Source organism: Silurus aristotelis (genome assembly GCF_946808225.1).
Source record: "Silurus aristotelis genome assembly, chromosome: 1".
Lineage (NCBI taxonomy): Eukaryota > Metazoa > Chordata > Actinopteri > Siluriformes > Siluridae > Silurus > Silurus aristotelis.
Window position 1 is genome coordinate 39,909,561 of NC_139574.1, and position 17,560 is coordinate 39,927,120.

The window sequence follows — 17,560 nt, forward strand, 5'->3', positions numbered from 1 at the left end:
TGACTTCAGCACTAGAGAAAGAAAACCAGAGAAAGAAAAAGAGGAGATCAAGCTGGACATGTCCTACATATAATAAAGTACAAAAATATCAGTGATTATTGTAACTAAATATTTTTTATTCCTTCAAAATAAATAAATATCTTAAATATAGTGTGTGTTTTGTTTCTATTATTAAATTATTAATGGACATCATTTAAATTTAACTAAGAATTAAAATCCACATGATAAAATGTTGGGAAAATTGGACAAAAGTAAATGATAATAAAATAAAGGTTCTGTTTAAACCCAATTTTACATGAACAGAAGTTAAAGTAATAAAATAAACAGTTATTGAACAGTATTCACAGCATCAGTTTAAATATTAAATCACAATAACACAGAGATTAAATCAGTTTACAATACATGAGTTCTTCATGGGTTCATCTGATGCACACAATACTATAAAGTTTAGTTCCAATGCAGCCTCATAACATCATAGTTCAAGTATAACTTTTGACAACTGCAGTTAGTAGAAAAACATCAGAAAGAACTATTTAATAGATTCATTTTAATAATTCAGTCCATTCAGTTTGGTCAATTCAGTTAGAAAAGATTCGATTCGATGATTTCGACTTCTTAGATTCAGTTCAAGTGACTCGGTTCAAGAGTTCAGTTCGGTCACTTCTATTCAAAACAATGAGTTCGACCAAGTCTGAATCCATAGATAGTTCAAGAAATTTCCTTTCAGCAGTCTCTCAAAAAGAAACCAGCAGGTGGTCAGAATGTTTCTACTCTGTTCCTGGGTTAGTTTCAGGGGTTCACCTCAGTCAGCTTCATCTGGTCATTTATGATTCTACAACATTCATATAGTCACTCGGGTCAACTTCCGGTTTGTGTGTAATCTTCCCTCTGTAATCTGTACATGCGCAGAGTGTGTGTGTGTGTGTGTGTGTGTGTGTGTGTGTGTGTGTGTGTGAGAGAGAGAGAGAGACAAAGAGAGAGAGAGAGAAAGAAAGTGAGTGACATGATGATGTCACAGGCAGAGGGCGGGGCATCTAGGTGTGATGTCACAGTGTGACACGTCTATATAAACCAGAGCGTGCTTTTGTTTCTTATTTGTGAATTTATCAATTGTAAGTAAAGAGACACTAAAATTGACAACCACCAAACAAACAAACAGCAGCAAGAAGCAGCAGCGATTAGCAGCAACTAAGAAAAATTACAACCTCTCTTCTATTGAATATTTCTTTATACAGGTACCTGCTAAGTCATCTAAATAATTATAGCAGAATATTGTACATTATTTAGTAGAAGACTCGAAAAGTACAAAGTCATTATTTAGCGACATTAGCATGGGTAACTAGCCGGCTAGCTAAGCTTAGCTTTTATAGTTTAGCTTTTTAAATTAATCCAACAAATTGACCTAATAATTAGTATAGATCTTATTAGATACAATAAAGTAGCTTAATTTAACCTATTTAGCCCACATTTTAATCAAACTCATGTAACCTGTTTACTCCAAGTATAATTAACATAATATACTAATAAATAGAGTAGAATAGGGTCAGACTGGGACTACAATTGTAATAATCCCTGCAGCCGTGGCATGTTTTATCTGTTGTGGAATTCCTTGCCATTGTTTAGACAATACGTACAGCTCCCAGTGTATAAAATTACAGGTAAAGAGTCTTCTACAGAAAACATCTCCACAGATATGGATCAAAACATCTATGTGGATTTGGATGGAGGGATTATGGCCCTAGTCGATGAGAAAAAATGACTGTAACAAACGTTTCCTTATAACTAAAAGCACTAAACCCTTTCTACGCTTCAATTCTGATTCTTTGATAATATCGTATATAAATCATGTTGTTGTTGTGTGTATTTTATGCTGTGTGCAGGAACATGGCAGCTGGTGAACAAAGGAGGCTTCTGCAAGGTATGCGTCTGCATCAAGGCACGTGTGCGCACATCGAAGCATGTGCTGAGGGGTATCGCTTCAACTTTGACACCTCTAGAGCTACCTGCGATGCTTGTTTTTTCCTTGTTCTTCTAAAGCACCGCCTGTGGTGCCTGGAGCAGCCCACCTGTCCTTTAGGTAAATGGTGCCATCATTTACCCCGTAAATGGTTCAGGTTTCCTCCAGAAAAGGACGAATTTGTTTGGGAAACTGATGCGGACCCGTTCAGACCGGTGATCGACATTCTGCACCATGCTGACATGTTCTCCCAAGATGGAATGTGGCTAGATTCCATCCAGAACTCTGTCTATGATCTTCCTGCAGGACTTCAGCTGATCACCCGTATCTTTCATGTGCGTAGGGCTATTACCCTTGCCCAATCGTTTGAAGTTCCTGCCAGCTCGCTGGGTGCTCCGAGAACTCACAGTTTTCTCTTCACGGACTTCATCATGCAAAGCACCTTTGTAACGTACTACACCATCACCTTCTGTGGCTATGTTCTATGGACAACTGAACCAGCAAAACATCGTGATTGGAATTGTCGTCCTATCCTTTGTCGCAAATGTCACACAATCAGAACAGACTCAATGGTATTCTCATCGAGACGTCACGGTGTTGGTTTGAGGTTTCACGATGAGGTGTGGTCTGCACTGAAGTCTCACAATTCTATTTCTCTTCCCCTGCCGCACTGGATCAGACGACTATCGCCCATTCTAGTAAAAAAAAAAAGGAAAAAAGAGAGAAAAATGCCAAGTGAGTCTGGACATCAAGGACAGGAACTGAAAGCTAAACCTCTCCATGTCCAATAATAATTAATAAAATCAATAAAAATCTAAAATATGAAATCACTTGTTTATTGAAGTGTTCGACATCATTTAAATCCTGATTCTAAATCAGTGTTTCTCAACTGGAGGAAGCTTTTAAACTAAATAATTAAAGTCCACATGATAAACTTTTGGGAAAATGTGACAAAAGTAAAATTGCACAATTATTAAAAGATGAAGTTAAACCATGATTTTTGTCTTCCTTTCAAATGGCATATGACCTCCTCATGGATTCTTGCATCTTGTTGATATCCCTCTTGTGGGGCAGGGGGCTGTGGCTCGGGGTCATAATGCTGAGGGGGAGGGAGGTCAGGAGGGAGAGGGAAACTGGTCCTTAGTGCCACATTGTGCAAAACACCACACACCCTGATAATCTTACACACTTTTTCCGGGTGGTATAGAAATCTACCAGTTGAGACATCCAGAGCTCCACATCTGCATTTAAGGAGGTGAGGAGCATCTGAGGGGTGAAGCCTCTGTCACCTGTCATATTATAGACTACATCAGGACAATGTTTACAATTTCTACATGTTGTTAAAGTCACCAAGAAGCCAGTCATCACGTCCTGCAGCTGCCTGTAGTCTGTTCCCTACACTGCTATGTGTCAGGATAAAGGAATCATGTGCTGAAGCAGGTCAGTGTGCCACAGTGAAGGGAAACCTGATGTATCGACTACCCACCTTAATAATAACATCCAAAATGACAGGCATTATGACACTCAGGTGCAGATACCAGACCTATAGCATGAGATTTAATAAAATTATATTATATCTAACGAAGGTCTTTGTAAAAAAGTTGATTATATATAATATTTATATAAAATATTTCCCTGTCCGCCATTTCTTACTAGAAACAACCTGTTGTCATTAACCCCAGAGTGGTGAGGACCTGTATTTGGATGGGGATGGCATGGTTCTGGTGTGTTTCCCTCTGTAGTACTGGACCCAATTCAGCACATAGATCCAGGAGCACAGCTGTAGGAATCTAAATCAGCTTATTATCCAGTCATCATCCAGGCCAAGAAATCATCATGGTCCCTGGAGACTCTTTTTCTCCTTAATCTTTCATTGGCACCGCAGCATTTATGTTTTATTCCAGCTCATTATGGAAAGATAAAATAAACTGATATTTGGTCCTGTGCCATGAACATAAAAGCAATAATAGCTACAGAAAAGCTCCTGCTTCCCTCTGTAGCGGGTATTTAAATCCCATTTAAAATGCTTTCAGTGATTCTACATTCTGTTTCTATGAAGTGTTTTCACAGTTTGCATGTTAATTGGCTGTATGGTGCATTAAAGTGCATGTGAATTATGTGAATTTATGAACCACATCTGGCTGGAAAAGACAAGTGTCCAAATACTTTTGACCACACAGTGTGTATCAGCTGACAAGCAGCAGCTTCGGATCAGTCGCGTTTCCACTGGGATTCAACTCTGAAATATTACTTTTGATTTGTATTATATGAAATATTTTATATTATATATTTGATATTATTTGGTTGGACTTTTCTTTCCTCAGCACCACTTCGATTTTCCTCCTGTAGCTCCGAGAGACGCCGTGTTCTAGGTGGAGGATGAAGACCCTCTGCCGGGATGAAGCGAACTGTACGACCCCTGGAACGGTGAGTTTCTGAGCTTTATGGATTTTATTTTCTTTAAAACACAGAGTTGATCATTTATTATAATTATTATTATTATTTTTATTATTATTATTATTATTATTATTATTATTGAGAAACAAATCACCCATAAAATCCCCAAACAGGCGGAAAGCTGATGAGGACCATCGGTACCTGAGTGAAGAGGGGAAAAGCTATGTTCCTCATTTTGTGTTTACTCCTGATCATTAGCATAAAGATCACAGACTTGCACATTTGTCTAAAATAAATAAATAAAGAATGATAATAAAGAGTGATAATATTTCCATAAATGTTGCAGTGAGCAGAAATGGACCTTTCGGCTAATGGTGTAGGAGACATCATCATTAGCCTCATGCTAGCCGGGTTTGCTAGCGCTGCTTTTGTGTTTATTTTATTAGAAACGTCTACTTTTTGACTAAAAGATGAATAAAACTATATTTAATAAGATATCATAAGTTACATTAGTACATAATTTTACTTATAGTTCACTAAAAATCTGTGTAGTGTATGACTGAGTTGTTCCTCTGTGTGCTTCAGTAACTGCTGTTAAACTGAGAGGAAAGAAAAATGGGTTCAGTTCAGCAGAAATGAACTGATAAACAGTGTTAGGAAAAGACAAAGTGTTCAAATATTTACTCAAATATAAATTGTGATAACTTGTTAAAATGTTTTTTAATTGTTTAATAGAGGATTTATTCAGGTTTAAACACACAAGCTGGTGGTGAAGGTAATATTGATTATAGATTCCTTTCACGAGACGCATCTCACTGTGTGTTTGTCTCTTCAGACACAAGAAGACGGAGACAGGATACAGCATTAGTCTCCTTCAAGCAGCTCATCCCCTGTGAGGACTCGGTCTTCTCCAAGCAGCTCGTCCCCTGTGAGGACTCGGTCTCCGCCAAGCAGCTCGTCCCCTGTGAGGACTCGTCTCCTCCAAGCAGCTCGTCCCCTGTGAGGACTCGGTCTCCTCCAAGCAGCTCGTCTCCTACCAGTCATGAGCCTCACATAGAGATGAATACAGAGCACATAGTGTTTGAACAGCTTTATGTTATAGGTTACAGAGGGATTTCTGTCCAACACCAGGGGATCAGGAGAAGAAGGAAAAAGATGAGGAGATCAAGAGGAAGAAGATGAAGAGAAGATGTTATGGTCTCGTCTCTGAGCAACAGTTTAAAGTCTCATCTCACTCGTTTCTGTTCAGTATCTCACCTCAGTACTGGGGATATCAAAGATTCCTGTAGATGATGTGTTGTATATACAGTAGAACATCAGCTGTAGGAGAACCAGGGAATAATTGACCAAACAAGAATTTAAATATTAAGATTTTGCAGAAAGGAGGAAGTTGTTTTTGCTGTGAACTGATCAAATCTCACACTAGGGCACTTTGTATTTGTGGAATTTGTGTTACGAATCTCACGTGTAAACATTTGAATTGTTTTTATGCCTCGTTAGTCTTAAAACTAACATTTATAGAACTGACTAATAGAAAGTGTTTTTTTTTTTCATGGATCACCTCAAATCAGTGTTACATTCATTGTGTGTGTATAATGATGGCATGTCAGTTATAAGGGTGATGGAGAAAAAGTCAAATCTAAATGAAGTTTGTCACTTTTTTGTTTCTTGTCATTATTTGTTGTCCTCCCCATGTGCTGCTGTACACAGGTGAACAGAGACGTCTATTCCACACCAAACTTTTTACAGAAATCACCAAATCTTGATTTTAATACTGCTGAGATGATTTTATAGGAGTTTAGTTTCTTATTTTAATACCAATATAAAAATCCCATACATATTATGGTGTAGTCGTGGACCAGTTGAGAAAACACTAAGTGCTTGTAAAAAGACTGGCGGCAGATCAAAATCAATCACATCTTTCATTAATGTTTTTTCTTTTTTAAATACATTTTTGGACTTGATTTTATTCAATAAAAAATATGTATTACAGTTAATTTACCTTGTGATTAATTTACCAGATTATTTTATTCTTATGATAATTTCTTGCTTACAAACATCTTAATAAGTAGATGATTATGATTGAAAGATAAACAGAGACTATAAATACTACCATGTGTTTAAGTAAAACATCTGTTTGTGTTCAGAGAAGGTAAGTATAATGAATAATCTAAGGGAAATGAAATAAAGTGTTTGTTAAAAGTGCAGTGTTGTCAGGAAACAGAAGGAAGTGAGGCCAGGTAGCATGAATGAATGATTTATTTTCTAATAGCTCATAACACACATCTGACACGCGCTAATCACGTGTTCTCTCATTCTCTATTTTCAATGCACTTCTACTCCCCCTAATGGTCACTTTAAGTATAACACAACAACAGGTCACCACATGCAGTACAAACTAATTACACCTCAAATTAAACCCCACAATTTTTATCAAAATCACATTCCAAACTGCAAACACGTGTTTTCTATTTAATAATATAATTCTAAATATTTTAATTCCCTACTGTGTCTAAACAAAGGAGCGCTATAGGAACTCGTGTAGGGTTTACAATCACACACCACTTCGCATGTCTTAACACCACCCGTTTTCAGCTTCGGCGTCTGCATTTGAATCATTGAAGCCCCGCCTCTTTTGTGACGTCAGTATCTCTCATAGCGCCCTGGACTCGCTTTTATTGTCATGACAACTTTGTTGTGCTGCTGTTCAACACAAACATTTACTGATCACAGCAATGAAGCGCAAACAAACAGCTGAAATTTTTTTAATTGTTTTTAGTAATAAGCGTCAATGTTTTGAACAATCCGCTCTCCAAGACGCCAAAAAAGATTTTTCAGCCAGAAAGAGCGACTTTCAGAAAAAAGAAGGAGAAATAATGACAGATAATAAGACGGGTAACAGCTTTTATTTTGTAGATACATTTAACGTTGCCAAGTGCAGAGATAAAAAAGGCAACATCAGAAGACCAATGAATGCCTACATGGTTTGGGCGAGGAAACAGCGGCCCATCTTTTCCAAGGCCAATCCAAATAGCAGCTCTGCAGAGATCAGCATGCAGCTTGGGATCCAGTGGAACAAACTGAGTGAAGAACAGAAGAAACCCTACTACACTGAATCATGGAGGCTTAAACAGGAACACGAACAGTTGTTTCCTGGTAGGTGAACTTTCTTTATAGACAAATGACAAAATAACAAAACAAACGCATCAATTCTGACACTTTTATTGTTTTTATGTTGCTTCTTACTCTTGAAATTTTTTTTTTCTATCATGTAGATTGGGTTTATAAACCGCTTCCAAAGAAGGGAAGGAGAAAAGGCAGTGTGCAGAGTAGTGACTCACAGAGGAGACCTGATCATCAACCAAACCACCACATAGTCATGAACATGCCAGAAGAAGTACAAGTCCATGACCTCGTGCCTGAAGTTAGTGATCAGTTCCCCGGCCTTAGCCACCAAGAACTGCTGTCTCCTAAAGACTTCTGCTTTGATCCTCCTCTTTTCCCTTCTGTTTCTGAGTCGACTTTCTGCCAGACCAAGTGAGTTAGTAAACTGCATTGGAACAGTTTCAGAAGAATGACATGCAAATGAAGTTTTACTCTGCATCTTAAATAATCGCCATAATCGCCACTCATTTACTTTAATATGCAGCTAAAATTGTGCACTTCTGTTTACAGCACCTGCTATGGGTCTGAGTGTACAAGCAGTGAGGTTCAGCTCGAGGACGAGGAGGAAATCACTTTGCTCAACAACGACATCTTTTCCATTTTAAATGAGGATTGTGACTTTTTTAACCAGTCTGGAGCCCAGAATCATACTGAAGACCCCCACAACAGCACAGAGATCCTGGATTCTGTACCAGCCTTTGATGTCGACAGCTTCGAGGATCTGTTGAAGCAACTTGAAGAAATGGAAAATGATTCAGGAATAGAGGAAGATGGTGAAATACGAACATTTCATGTACTTTAGTGTGCATGTTGTTTCACCATCTTCATATTTTAAATTTATTTAAATAAATAAAGATTTTGAATTTCAATCATGTCTAATGTCTCTTCATCACAGAGAGCATTCAATGATGGTATTTTTTTTCTTGAAATCCACTTTAGTAAAGTCAGTGATGTTTGATGTCCTTAAAGAAAAGGAATTTGACAGAATCTGAAGTTGAGGTATTTTCTTGCAGCTTTAGTGCTTTGTTTATTTTGAGCTCTGAAAGCAATATAGCTGACAGTTAATGTGGGGCAGAACCTGATTCACTTAAACATCTGTACTTTATAATTAATCGCATGGATTGGCACAAGAAAGTGGATGATCTTTCAGCAGTCATTCTGACAGGGTTAACACTGGATTCACCTCACAACACCTGAACACTACTGCTGGATGGAGCAGCGGGTGCGTGCACGAGCGGCGGTTGGTAAATGGAGGGTGGAGCCGGGGGGAAACGAGCGGTGAGAAGCAGATCTGTGGCTGATGGGACTAATCAGTGTGTGTTCCTGTCTGATGAACTGTTCTGTATTGGTCCTGTTTACTTCAATAGTAAGGAATGTAGACCTGAGATCCTGATTATTGGTCTTTTATTACCCATAAGGCAGTGGTTTTTACCCTTTGTTGAGGCGTGACTCATTGTTTAGATGAAGAAAACACAGTGCATGTAGGGGTACGGTCTCAGGAGCCCTGCAGTAAGTGTGCTGTGTGCATGTGATTGATGAATGTGCAGGTAGAAATTCAACTGAAACTGCATTCAATCTGGTTGATTATCAAGCAAGTTATTTTTTAACTACATTTAAGTTCCCTGTTATAGGATAACTTGCAATTTTGTAAATTCCAACTGTATTTCCATTAATTCCTGTTAATACCTAAATATTCCTGATAATTCATATGGGAAGTTTCCAGTCTTGAAAATTCCTGCAACCACATTCCTAGGAAATACATGAGCTGTTCCTTGGTCTTGGGCACAGGGATATTTTGCCTGCCTTTTTTTTTCTTTTAAGTTTTACATTGTTCTGATATCAGATGCCCCAAGAAATTGCAGTTTAGACACAGAAGCTTTGTGTATGTGAGGATCCTCTATAATTATTTGGAGAAATAGTCTGGTGTCATTATGCCATGGCTTGGGAAGTCGGGATGTTGTTAATAAATGTGAACTGATTTAATGTCATACAGTGTGTCTGTGTTCTACATTACAGTGGGGTCTGAGGTTCGGTTCCTACCTGTGTTTTTCTTGTTCTGCCTTCTGCTTCAAATTCCTACATGTTCTTTGAAAACCAATTTTAGTAATTTTCTTTTCCCCCTTTTTCTTTTACTGTCTTCTATTTGTTTGTGTTTCTTTGAGCATACAACATACAATACAATACAATACAATACAATACAATACAATACAATACAGGTGTGAATCTACCTGTATTTGAGAGTTTATTTGTTAATTATCCGCTAGGTGGCAGTAATGGCACACTTACCAGTAAGCTGTAGAAGAGCTCATGATCTTCATATCACTTCACTTCTGCCCTCAGACTCTCACTAGTGTACAGAGATGATTGTGGATTAAACATATTAATGTGTGAATGTTAGATTTTCAATGTTTCTTCTTATTTAAATATGTTAAAAAATACCTGGACTAAAAGGTAAATAAAACCTGTTTTCCACACTCTTTATTGTTCTTTTATCAGGTCGTAAGTGTTCCACCTGCTGCAAGTTTTCCACCTGCTTCACTCCACTCCTACTGCTGTAGCGCCCCCTACCTCCACCCCCACCATTATACAGCCTGCACTTACATTATCACTGCTCATTCTTTATTTTTATATTTTATAGTCATATTAACCCTGGTGGTCTAGTGGTTAAGATGCAGCACTCTCACTGCTGCGACCCGGGTTCGATCCACGGTCAGGAAACCATCCCTAGCCACTCTCAGTGCCGGTCCCAAGCCCGGATTAATTGGGGAGGGTTGCGTTAGGAAGGTCATCCAGCGTAAAACGTGCCAAATCAAACGTGCGGAGGATCCGCTGTGGCGACCCCTAACGGGAGAAGCCGAAAGAAAGAAAAAAAGTCATATTGTCTTTTATTGGATAGAAGATTTTGTGTTTTCTTCAAAAGGGAAATCAGATCTTTACATTTTCAGCACACAGTTCACAAAGTCACAGTTTGCTGGATCCTTCAGCAACAATTCAGCAGCCAAACCTAATGTAAATGTACCAATGCAGATTCATGTCATTGAAAAAGACCTTCATATGTCATTATCATCATCATCATCATTATTATTTTTAAGTTAATAATATACAATATGTGTCTTTACAGCCTGGTAGTCAAAGTCCATCTCCTTCAGCCAGTTATTCATCTGCATCCAGTCCTTCATCTGCATCCAGTCCTTCATCTGCATCCAGTCCTTCATCAGTCCTTCATCTGCATTTAGTCCTTCATCTGCATCCAGTCCTTCATCTGCATCCAGTCCTTCATCTGCATCCGGTCCTTCATCTGCATCCAGTCCTTCATCTGCATCCAGTCCTTCATCAGTCCTTCATCTGCATTTAGTCCTTCATCTGCATCCAGTCCTTCATCTGCATCCAGTCCTTCATCTGCATCCAGTCCTTCATCAGTCCTTCATCTGCATTTAGTCCTTCATCTGCATTCAGTCCTTCATCTGCATCCAGTCCTTCATCTGCAGCCACACCTGCTGTTTATTCCAGTTCTGCTCCTCTAATTATTTATTTCTGGTATTTTAAGCCACTCAGAGACTTGATATCATTTTACTGTTTATAAATATTTGTGCTAATATTATATAGTTGTGTTATGATTTTACTTTTGTGGATTTACTGCTATTTGTATCTATTGTTTTGTATTTGTATTTGTACCTTTGTGTGTTTGCATCAATTGAAAAATGAATGAATGAATGAATATCGTTTTACATATTTGTAGCATTTTCAGTCATTAAAAATAAAATGTTTTATTGTACATAGAACAGTGACTCATGAATTATTCTGTGAACCTGCTGAACCCATTATCATCATCATCATTATTATTATTCTAATTATTTATATATACATATATGAACTTTATATGTTTATGATGTAAACAATTATAAACTCAATCTGAACAGAGTGGGGATCCTGATTATGTTCCTCATCAAAAACCACTAAGAACCTGAAAATGATCTTCAGTCAATTTAGTGATCATCAGCACAGACCTCATTGTCCTCACCAGAGTCTGGATTCTTCTGAAAACACACACAAAAGCCCTACATCACCTCTAATCCTCACTAATAATACATTACAAATGATACAAATGTACTATGATTTAAGTGAATCAATGCTTCAGTTCAGTGAGATTACAAGTTGGGTTTAAAGCTGTAGATTTTATAGGAGGGTGGATTTTATTTCTACATACTGTTCTTTCCTTTAAAAAGGATTAAGGGGATGATTTGGGAAAAGGTAGAGGTTTATTCATGTTTACTCCAATAACATCACTTGGGAAGGACAGATTTGAAGAGATGGTTGTGGACTTCAGGAGAGCACAGAGCGACCAATCTCCACTGATTATTGATGGTTCGTCAGTGGAGATCGTCAAGAGCACCAAATTCCTTGGTGTTCATCTGGCGGACAACCTCACCTGGTCACTCAACACCAGCTCCATCATCAAGAAAGCCCAGCAGCGTCTCTACTTCCTGAGAAGGCTGAGGAAAGCCCATCTCCCTCCCCCGATCCTGACCACGTTCTACAGAGGGACCATTGAGAGCATCCTGAGCAGCTACATCACTGCCTGGTTTGGGAACTGCACCGTCTCAGACCGCAAGACCCTACAGAGGATAGTGAGGACGGCTGAGAAGATCATCGGAGTCTCTCTCCTCTCTATTATGCACATTTACACGACACACTGCATCGCAAAGCACACAGCATTGTGGACGACCACACACACCTGTCACACACACTTTTCACTCTCCTACCATCAGGAAAACGGTTCCAAAGCATTCGGGCCCTCACAACAAGACTGTGCAACAGCTATTTTCCTGCAAGCCATCAGGCTACTTAATACATCAAACTGTACAACTTGAACTTAACACTTAACACACACTCATCACTCATCTCAATTCATTGCACAATCATTTATATATTATTATTCATATTTGACTGTACTACACTGTTTAACTGCTGTTTTTTTGCACCTTTCACTGTATTATTGTTTACATGCCGTCTTTTGCACCTTCGACTACTATATTGTTTACATGCTTTTTTGCACCTTCGACTTTGTTATATTATACTACACTGTTTACATGCTGTCTTCTGCACATCTTGACTGCTGCTGTATTTTTGCACTACATTGTGTTCTTATATTCACTCCCGGGTATAGTTTTTATAGTTTTTACAGTTCACAGTACTGTATAACCAAGTATACGGTAGGTTTACTGGTCAGCGCTATCTTGGTTTTGTGTCATGTCTTGTGTTGTCTGTCTGTACTGTTTTTTGTCTGCACTGTTTGCACCAGGTTGCACTCGATGCACTTTATGTAGCTTGTGTTGTGTTGTAGCTTTATGTTATTGTTTAGTGTAGCAACAGGGTTCCGGAGGAACGTTGTCTAGTTTTTACTGTGTACTGTGTACCACTGTGTATAGTAGAAATGTCAATAAAAGCCTCTTGACTTGACTTCATCTGGTTTGGAGTCCTCTGTATTATCAGGGATTAAATCTTCTGGGTGACGTTGTGTCTCCGTTGAGAGCATGAGAACAGAAGGAAATGACAGTGAAATATTGGTTACAAAAAACTAAATCTCCAATGCCAATTTTATTCACCATATTTCTTCCTGAAAGGTTCAGAGGCGATTTTGGAATTACTGTAGCGATGAACATGGGACTGCACTTCATCCTGCAACATCTGGACAAATCGGGACCACTGTGAGGATCCTGACTTCAGTTCGGCCTTCAACACCTTCATCCCAACACTCCTTTTTTTATTATTATTTATGTTTATTTTTTTTTTTATCATTTTAAAAAAGTGTGCAAATGGAAGCTTCTGTCACCAAAACAAACTCCTTGTGAATGCAAACATACTGAATGAAGCTCTTTCTGATTCTGATTCTGAAAAACACAATGAGCATAAGACTGGTATTTGAACATTCGAAAAACAGTAGAAGAATAAAGTAATGAAAATAAAAGTAGTGGTCAGTGCTGCTGATGCCAAACAGAGAAGCAGTTACACTTTGACTGAATTCACAGCGCCACTAAACAAGTCATGCAATATACAGAAAGAGAAAAAGGAATATTGTTGCTCTATGTGTAAAAGCATAGCAGCGTCATGGCATAAACTAAGTGATATACAGTTTCATTCAATGCATTAGCTTTTACTATCCTCATAAAGAGATGAGTGATAGAGCTGCATACACGCCTTTATCTTTTATACGTTTCCCCTCTTCTTCTTTCCTCTTTATTCTGGATTGGGATCCTGATGGCTGAGATTTTTTTATTTTTTTTGCATCCTAGAAAATCTCTGAGGAAACAAAGATTCTTAGGTGAGGGAAGAGAAATGAGGATGGAAACCCGAGAGTGACTGGAGGAAGCTGTACAGCTGTTCAGCAATATGACTTCAGCACTAGAGAAAGAAAACCAGAGAAAGAAAAAGAGGAGATCAAGCTGGACATGTCCTACATATAATAAAGTACAAAAATATCAGTGATTATTGTAACTGAATATTTTTTATTCCTTTAAAATAAATAAATATCTTAAATATAGTGTGTGTTTTGTTTCTATTATTAAATTATTATTAAACATCATTTAAATTTAACTAAAAATTTAAATCCACATGATAAAATGTTGGGAAAACGGGACAAAGGTAAATGATAATAAAATAAAGGTTTTGTTTAAACCCAATTTTACATGAATAGAAGTTAAAGTAAAACAATAAACAGTTATTGAACAGTATTTACAGTATCAGTTTAAATATTAAATCACAATAACACAGAGATTAAATCAGTTTACAATACATGAGTTCTTCATGGGTTCATCTGGTGCACACAATACTATAAAGTTTAGTTCCAATGCAGCCTCATAACATCATAGTTCAAGTATAACTTTTGACAACTGCAGTTAATAGAAAAACATCAGAAAGAACTATTTAATAGATTCATTTTAATAATTCAGTCCATTCAGTTTGGTCAATTCAGTTAGAAAAGATTCGATTCGATGATTTCGACTCCTTAGATTCAGTTCAAGTAACTTGGTTCGAAAGTTCAGTTCGGTCACTTCTATTCAAAACAATGAGGTCGACCGAGTGTGGTGATGTCACAGGCAGAGGGCGGGGGATCTAGGTGTGATGTCACAGTGTGACACGTCTATATAAGTCAGGGCGTGCTTTTGTTTCTCATTTGTGAATTTACCAATGGTAAGTAAAACCACCAAACAAACAAACAGCAGCAAGAAGCAGCAGCGATTAGCAGCAACTAAAAAAAATTTACAAATCCTCTTCTATTGAACATTTCTTCATACAGGTACCTGGTAAGTCGTCTAAATAATTATGGCAGAATATTGTAGATTATTTAGTAGAAGATTAGAAAAGTACAAAGTCATTATTTAGTGACATTAGCATGGGTACCTAGCCGGCTAGCTAAGCTTAGCTTTTATAGTTTAGCTTTTTAGATTAATCCATCAAATTGACCTAATAATTAGTATAGAATCTATTAGATACAATTGTAGCGAATTTAGCTCGCAAAGAAAAGGGAATATTTATAAGTAATTATAACGGGTTATAGTTACTCCTAAATATTTAAATTAAGTTGAATTGACGGTAATGGAATTAACATTAAACTTATTTGTCTGTTCGTCCGGCAAACAGACAGTATAATTTTATATTAACTCTATAAAAGAGGTATCTCCCTGGCCAAGAAAGACGTAACCCCCTTTTCCTTTATACCGTAAATTAAATTAAAAGAGCATGTAGTTCAGACCGGATGTAGCAGGAACTTTGTATTTGCGATCGTACTCAGAGACAATTACTTGTGAAAAATTTGGCGTTTAATAAATGAGACAAACACACATAGAACTAGCTACACGAACAAACAAAGAAATAAAGAAAACAAAATTAAAATAACCCAAGGTTAAAACTAGGAAAGGAGGAAGAGAAAGGAAAAAGAAGAAAGAGAGAAGGGAAAGAGGAGGGATGGAAATGCTTAAGCTTCAAAATTAAGCACACCCTAACTGGGAAATCGTCACAGGAATTTGAATTCACCTTAAGATTCACTAAGACTTAAACTACGCATCTAAATTTGTTGGTAAAGGAAACGGTTACTTGCATTGGCTTGTTGCACAAGAGTCCGGATGCGAAAGGAAATCTTTGAAGAGCCAGTTAGGGTGGGGTCAGATGTTCTTCCAGGTTCTCCTGAAGATCAGAGCAGTGGTTGTTCTTGGAAGTGAAGCTTGCCGGAAGATCTTGAAGAAAGAGGGAGTCTTTTCGAAGCTGTTTCGTACGTCTGACCAACGATTGGTGGTGTTTGTGACATTTTTAAGGTCTCGAACTCCACCCATCTTTGGGGGAACGGCCAATACTAAGGGTTGAGATTTTGGAGGGAAAACTCCCCTTTGTTTCATGTGTTTGTGGGCATGGTTTGGACTATAGAACTTTAAAGTTTTATCTGAAGTGTATTAAGACGGTATGGTGACTTTCGTGATCCAATAAAATGTACCATTGTTTGAAAAGTAAGTTACAGATAATTTTGTGGTCATTTGGATACTAAACACGAGAGGATTGACGGCATAACGGCAGCGGTACATTACATACATAGATCAGTAGTCAAAGTGTAACTAATGTTACTATGACATTATGTTCTGATAAAAAAAATGAAAACACAAAACAAAATGCACTTTCATTAGGAAAGTGAAGAGCAGATAATTTTGTATAAATTCTGACATCAGGTCTTAAAAGGACATACAGCATTAGAACAGGTATACATTAACGTGCTGGGACCAGTAATTACCGTATAACGGATGTTAGTACAATGTCGTATTCTGATCAAATGAAATGCACCCTTGTCAGGAAAGTAAAGAACAGATCATTTTAAGTCAATTAAGCCTTAATAGAAGAGACACATTAATAGAGTTACATTAATAGGATCTTTAGCGTACAACTATAAACAATAAAGAAGATACATACAAGTATAGGTTAATGTCGTGGGATGTGGAGCATCTTATTTATTTTGATTAACTAGAAAAAGGAATGCTTTATTGTATCAGTGTGTGTGTGTGTGTGTGTGTGTGTGTGTGTGTGTGTGCATGTGTATGGGGGTGGGGGGTGGGTGTTATGGTCGAGGTCTGTATGCGGTCAAACAGAGAAACGGCATGGGGTTATCTCGTCTTGCGGTAGGATCCAGACCTTCTGGAGCCAGCTGTGGTTGGTTGTGTGTGTTAGGATTAGAGGGTCTTTGTGAACTCAACAAGAGTTCAGAGTCTGGTCATGTTCTATGTCTTTGGAAGGAGGAGTATGACACTTTACGGGTATATCACCCCCAATAAAAGTTTCAACTTTTGATTGAGGTGAAGATGTCATAGGTTAAAAGGAATACCTGGGACATGAATTCTAAATGATCTGTGCCAGACGCTACACAATGAAAGAGATTAATTTAACCTATTTAGCCCATATTTTAATCAAACTCATGTAACCTGTTTACTCCAAGTATAATTACCATAATATACTAATAAATAGAGTAGAATAGGGTCAGACTGGGACTACAATTTTAATAATCCTTGCAGCCGTGGCATGTTTTATCTGTTGTGGAATTCCTTGCCATTGTTTAGACAATACGTACAGCTCCCAGTGTATAAAATTACAGGTGAAGAGTCTTCTACAGAAAACATCTCCACAGATATGGATCAAAACATCTATGTGGATTTGGATGGAGGGATTATGGCCCTAGTCGATGAAAAAAAATTACTGTAACAAACGTTTCCTTATAACTAAAAGCACTAAACCCTTTCTACGCTTTAATTCTGATTCTTTGATAATATCGTATATAAATCATGTTGTTGTTGTGTGAATTTTATGCTGTGTGCAGGAACATGGCAGCTGGTGAACAAAGGAGGCTTCTGCAAGGTATGCGTCTGCATCAAGGCACGTGTGCGCACATGTGTCGCTTCCACTTTGACACCTCTAGAGCTCCCTGCGATGCTTGTCTTTTCCTTGTTCTTCTAAAGCACTGCCTGTGGTGCCTGGAGCAGCCCACCTGTCCTTTAGGTAAACGGT

At 37.9% G+C, this 17,560-nt stretch overlaps 1 protein-coding gene across 1 annotated transcript in view; it reads left to right on the plus strand.

The window, feature by feature from the left end:
- LOC310724928 (uncharacterized protein) overlaps positions 1–17,560 on the plus strand; it is a 254,798-nt gene that overhangs the window by 53,282 nt on the left and 183,956 nt on the right. The window lies entirely within an intron of this gene.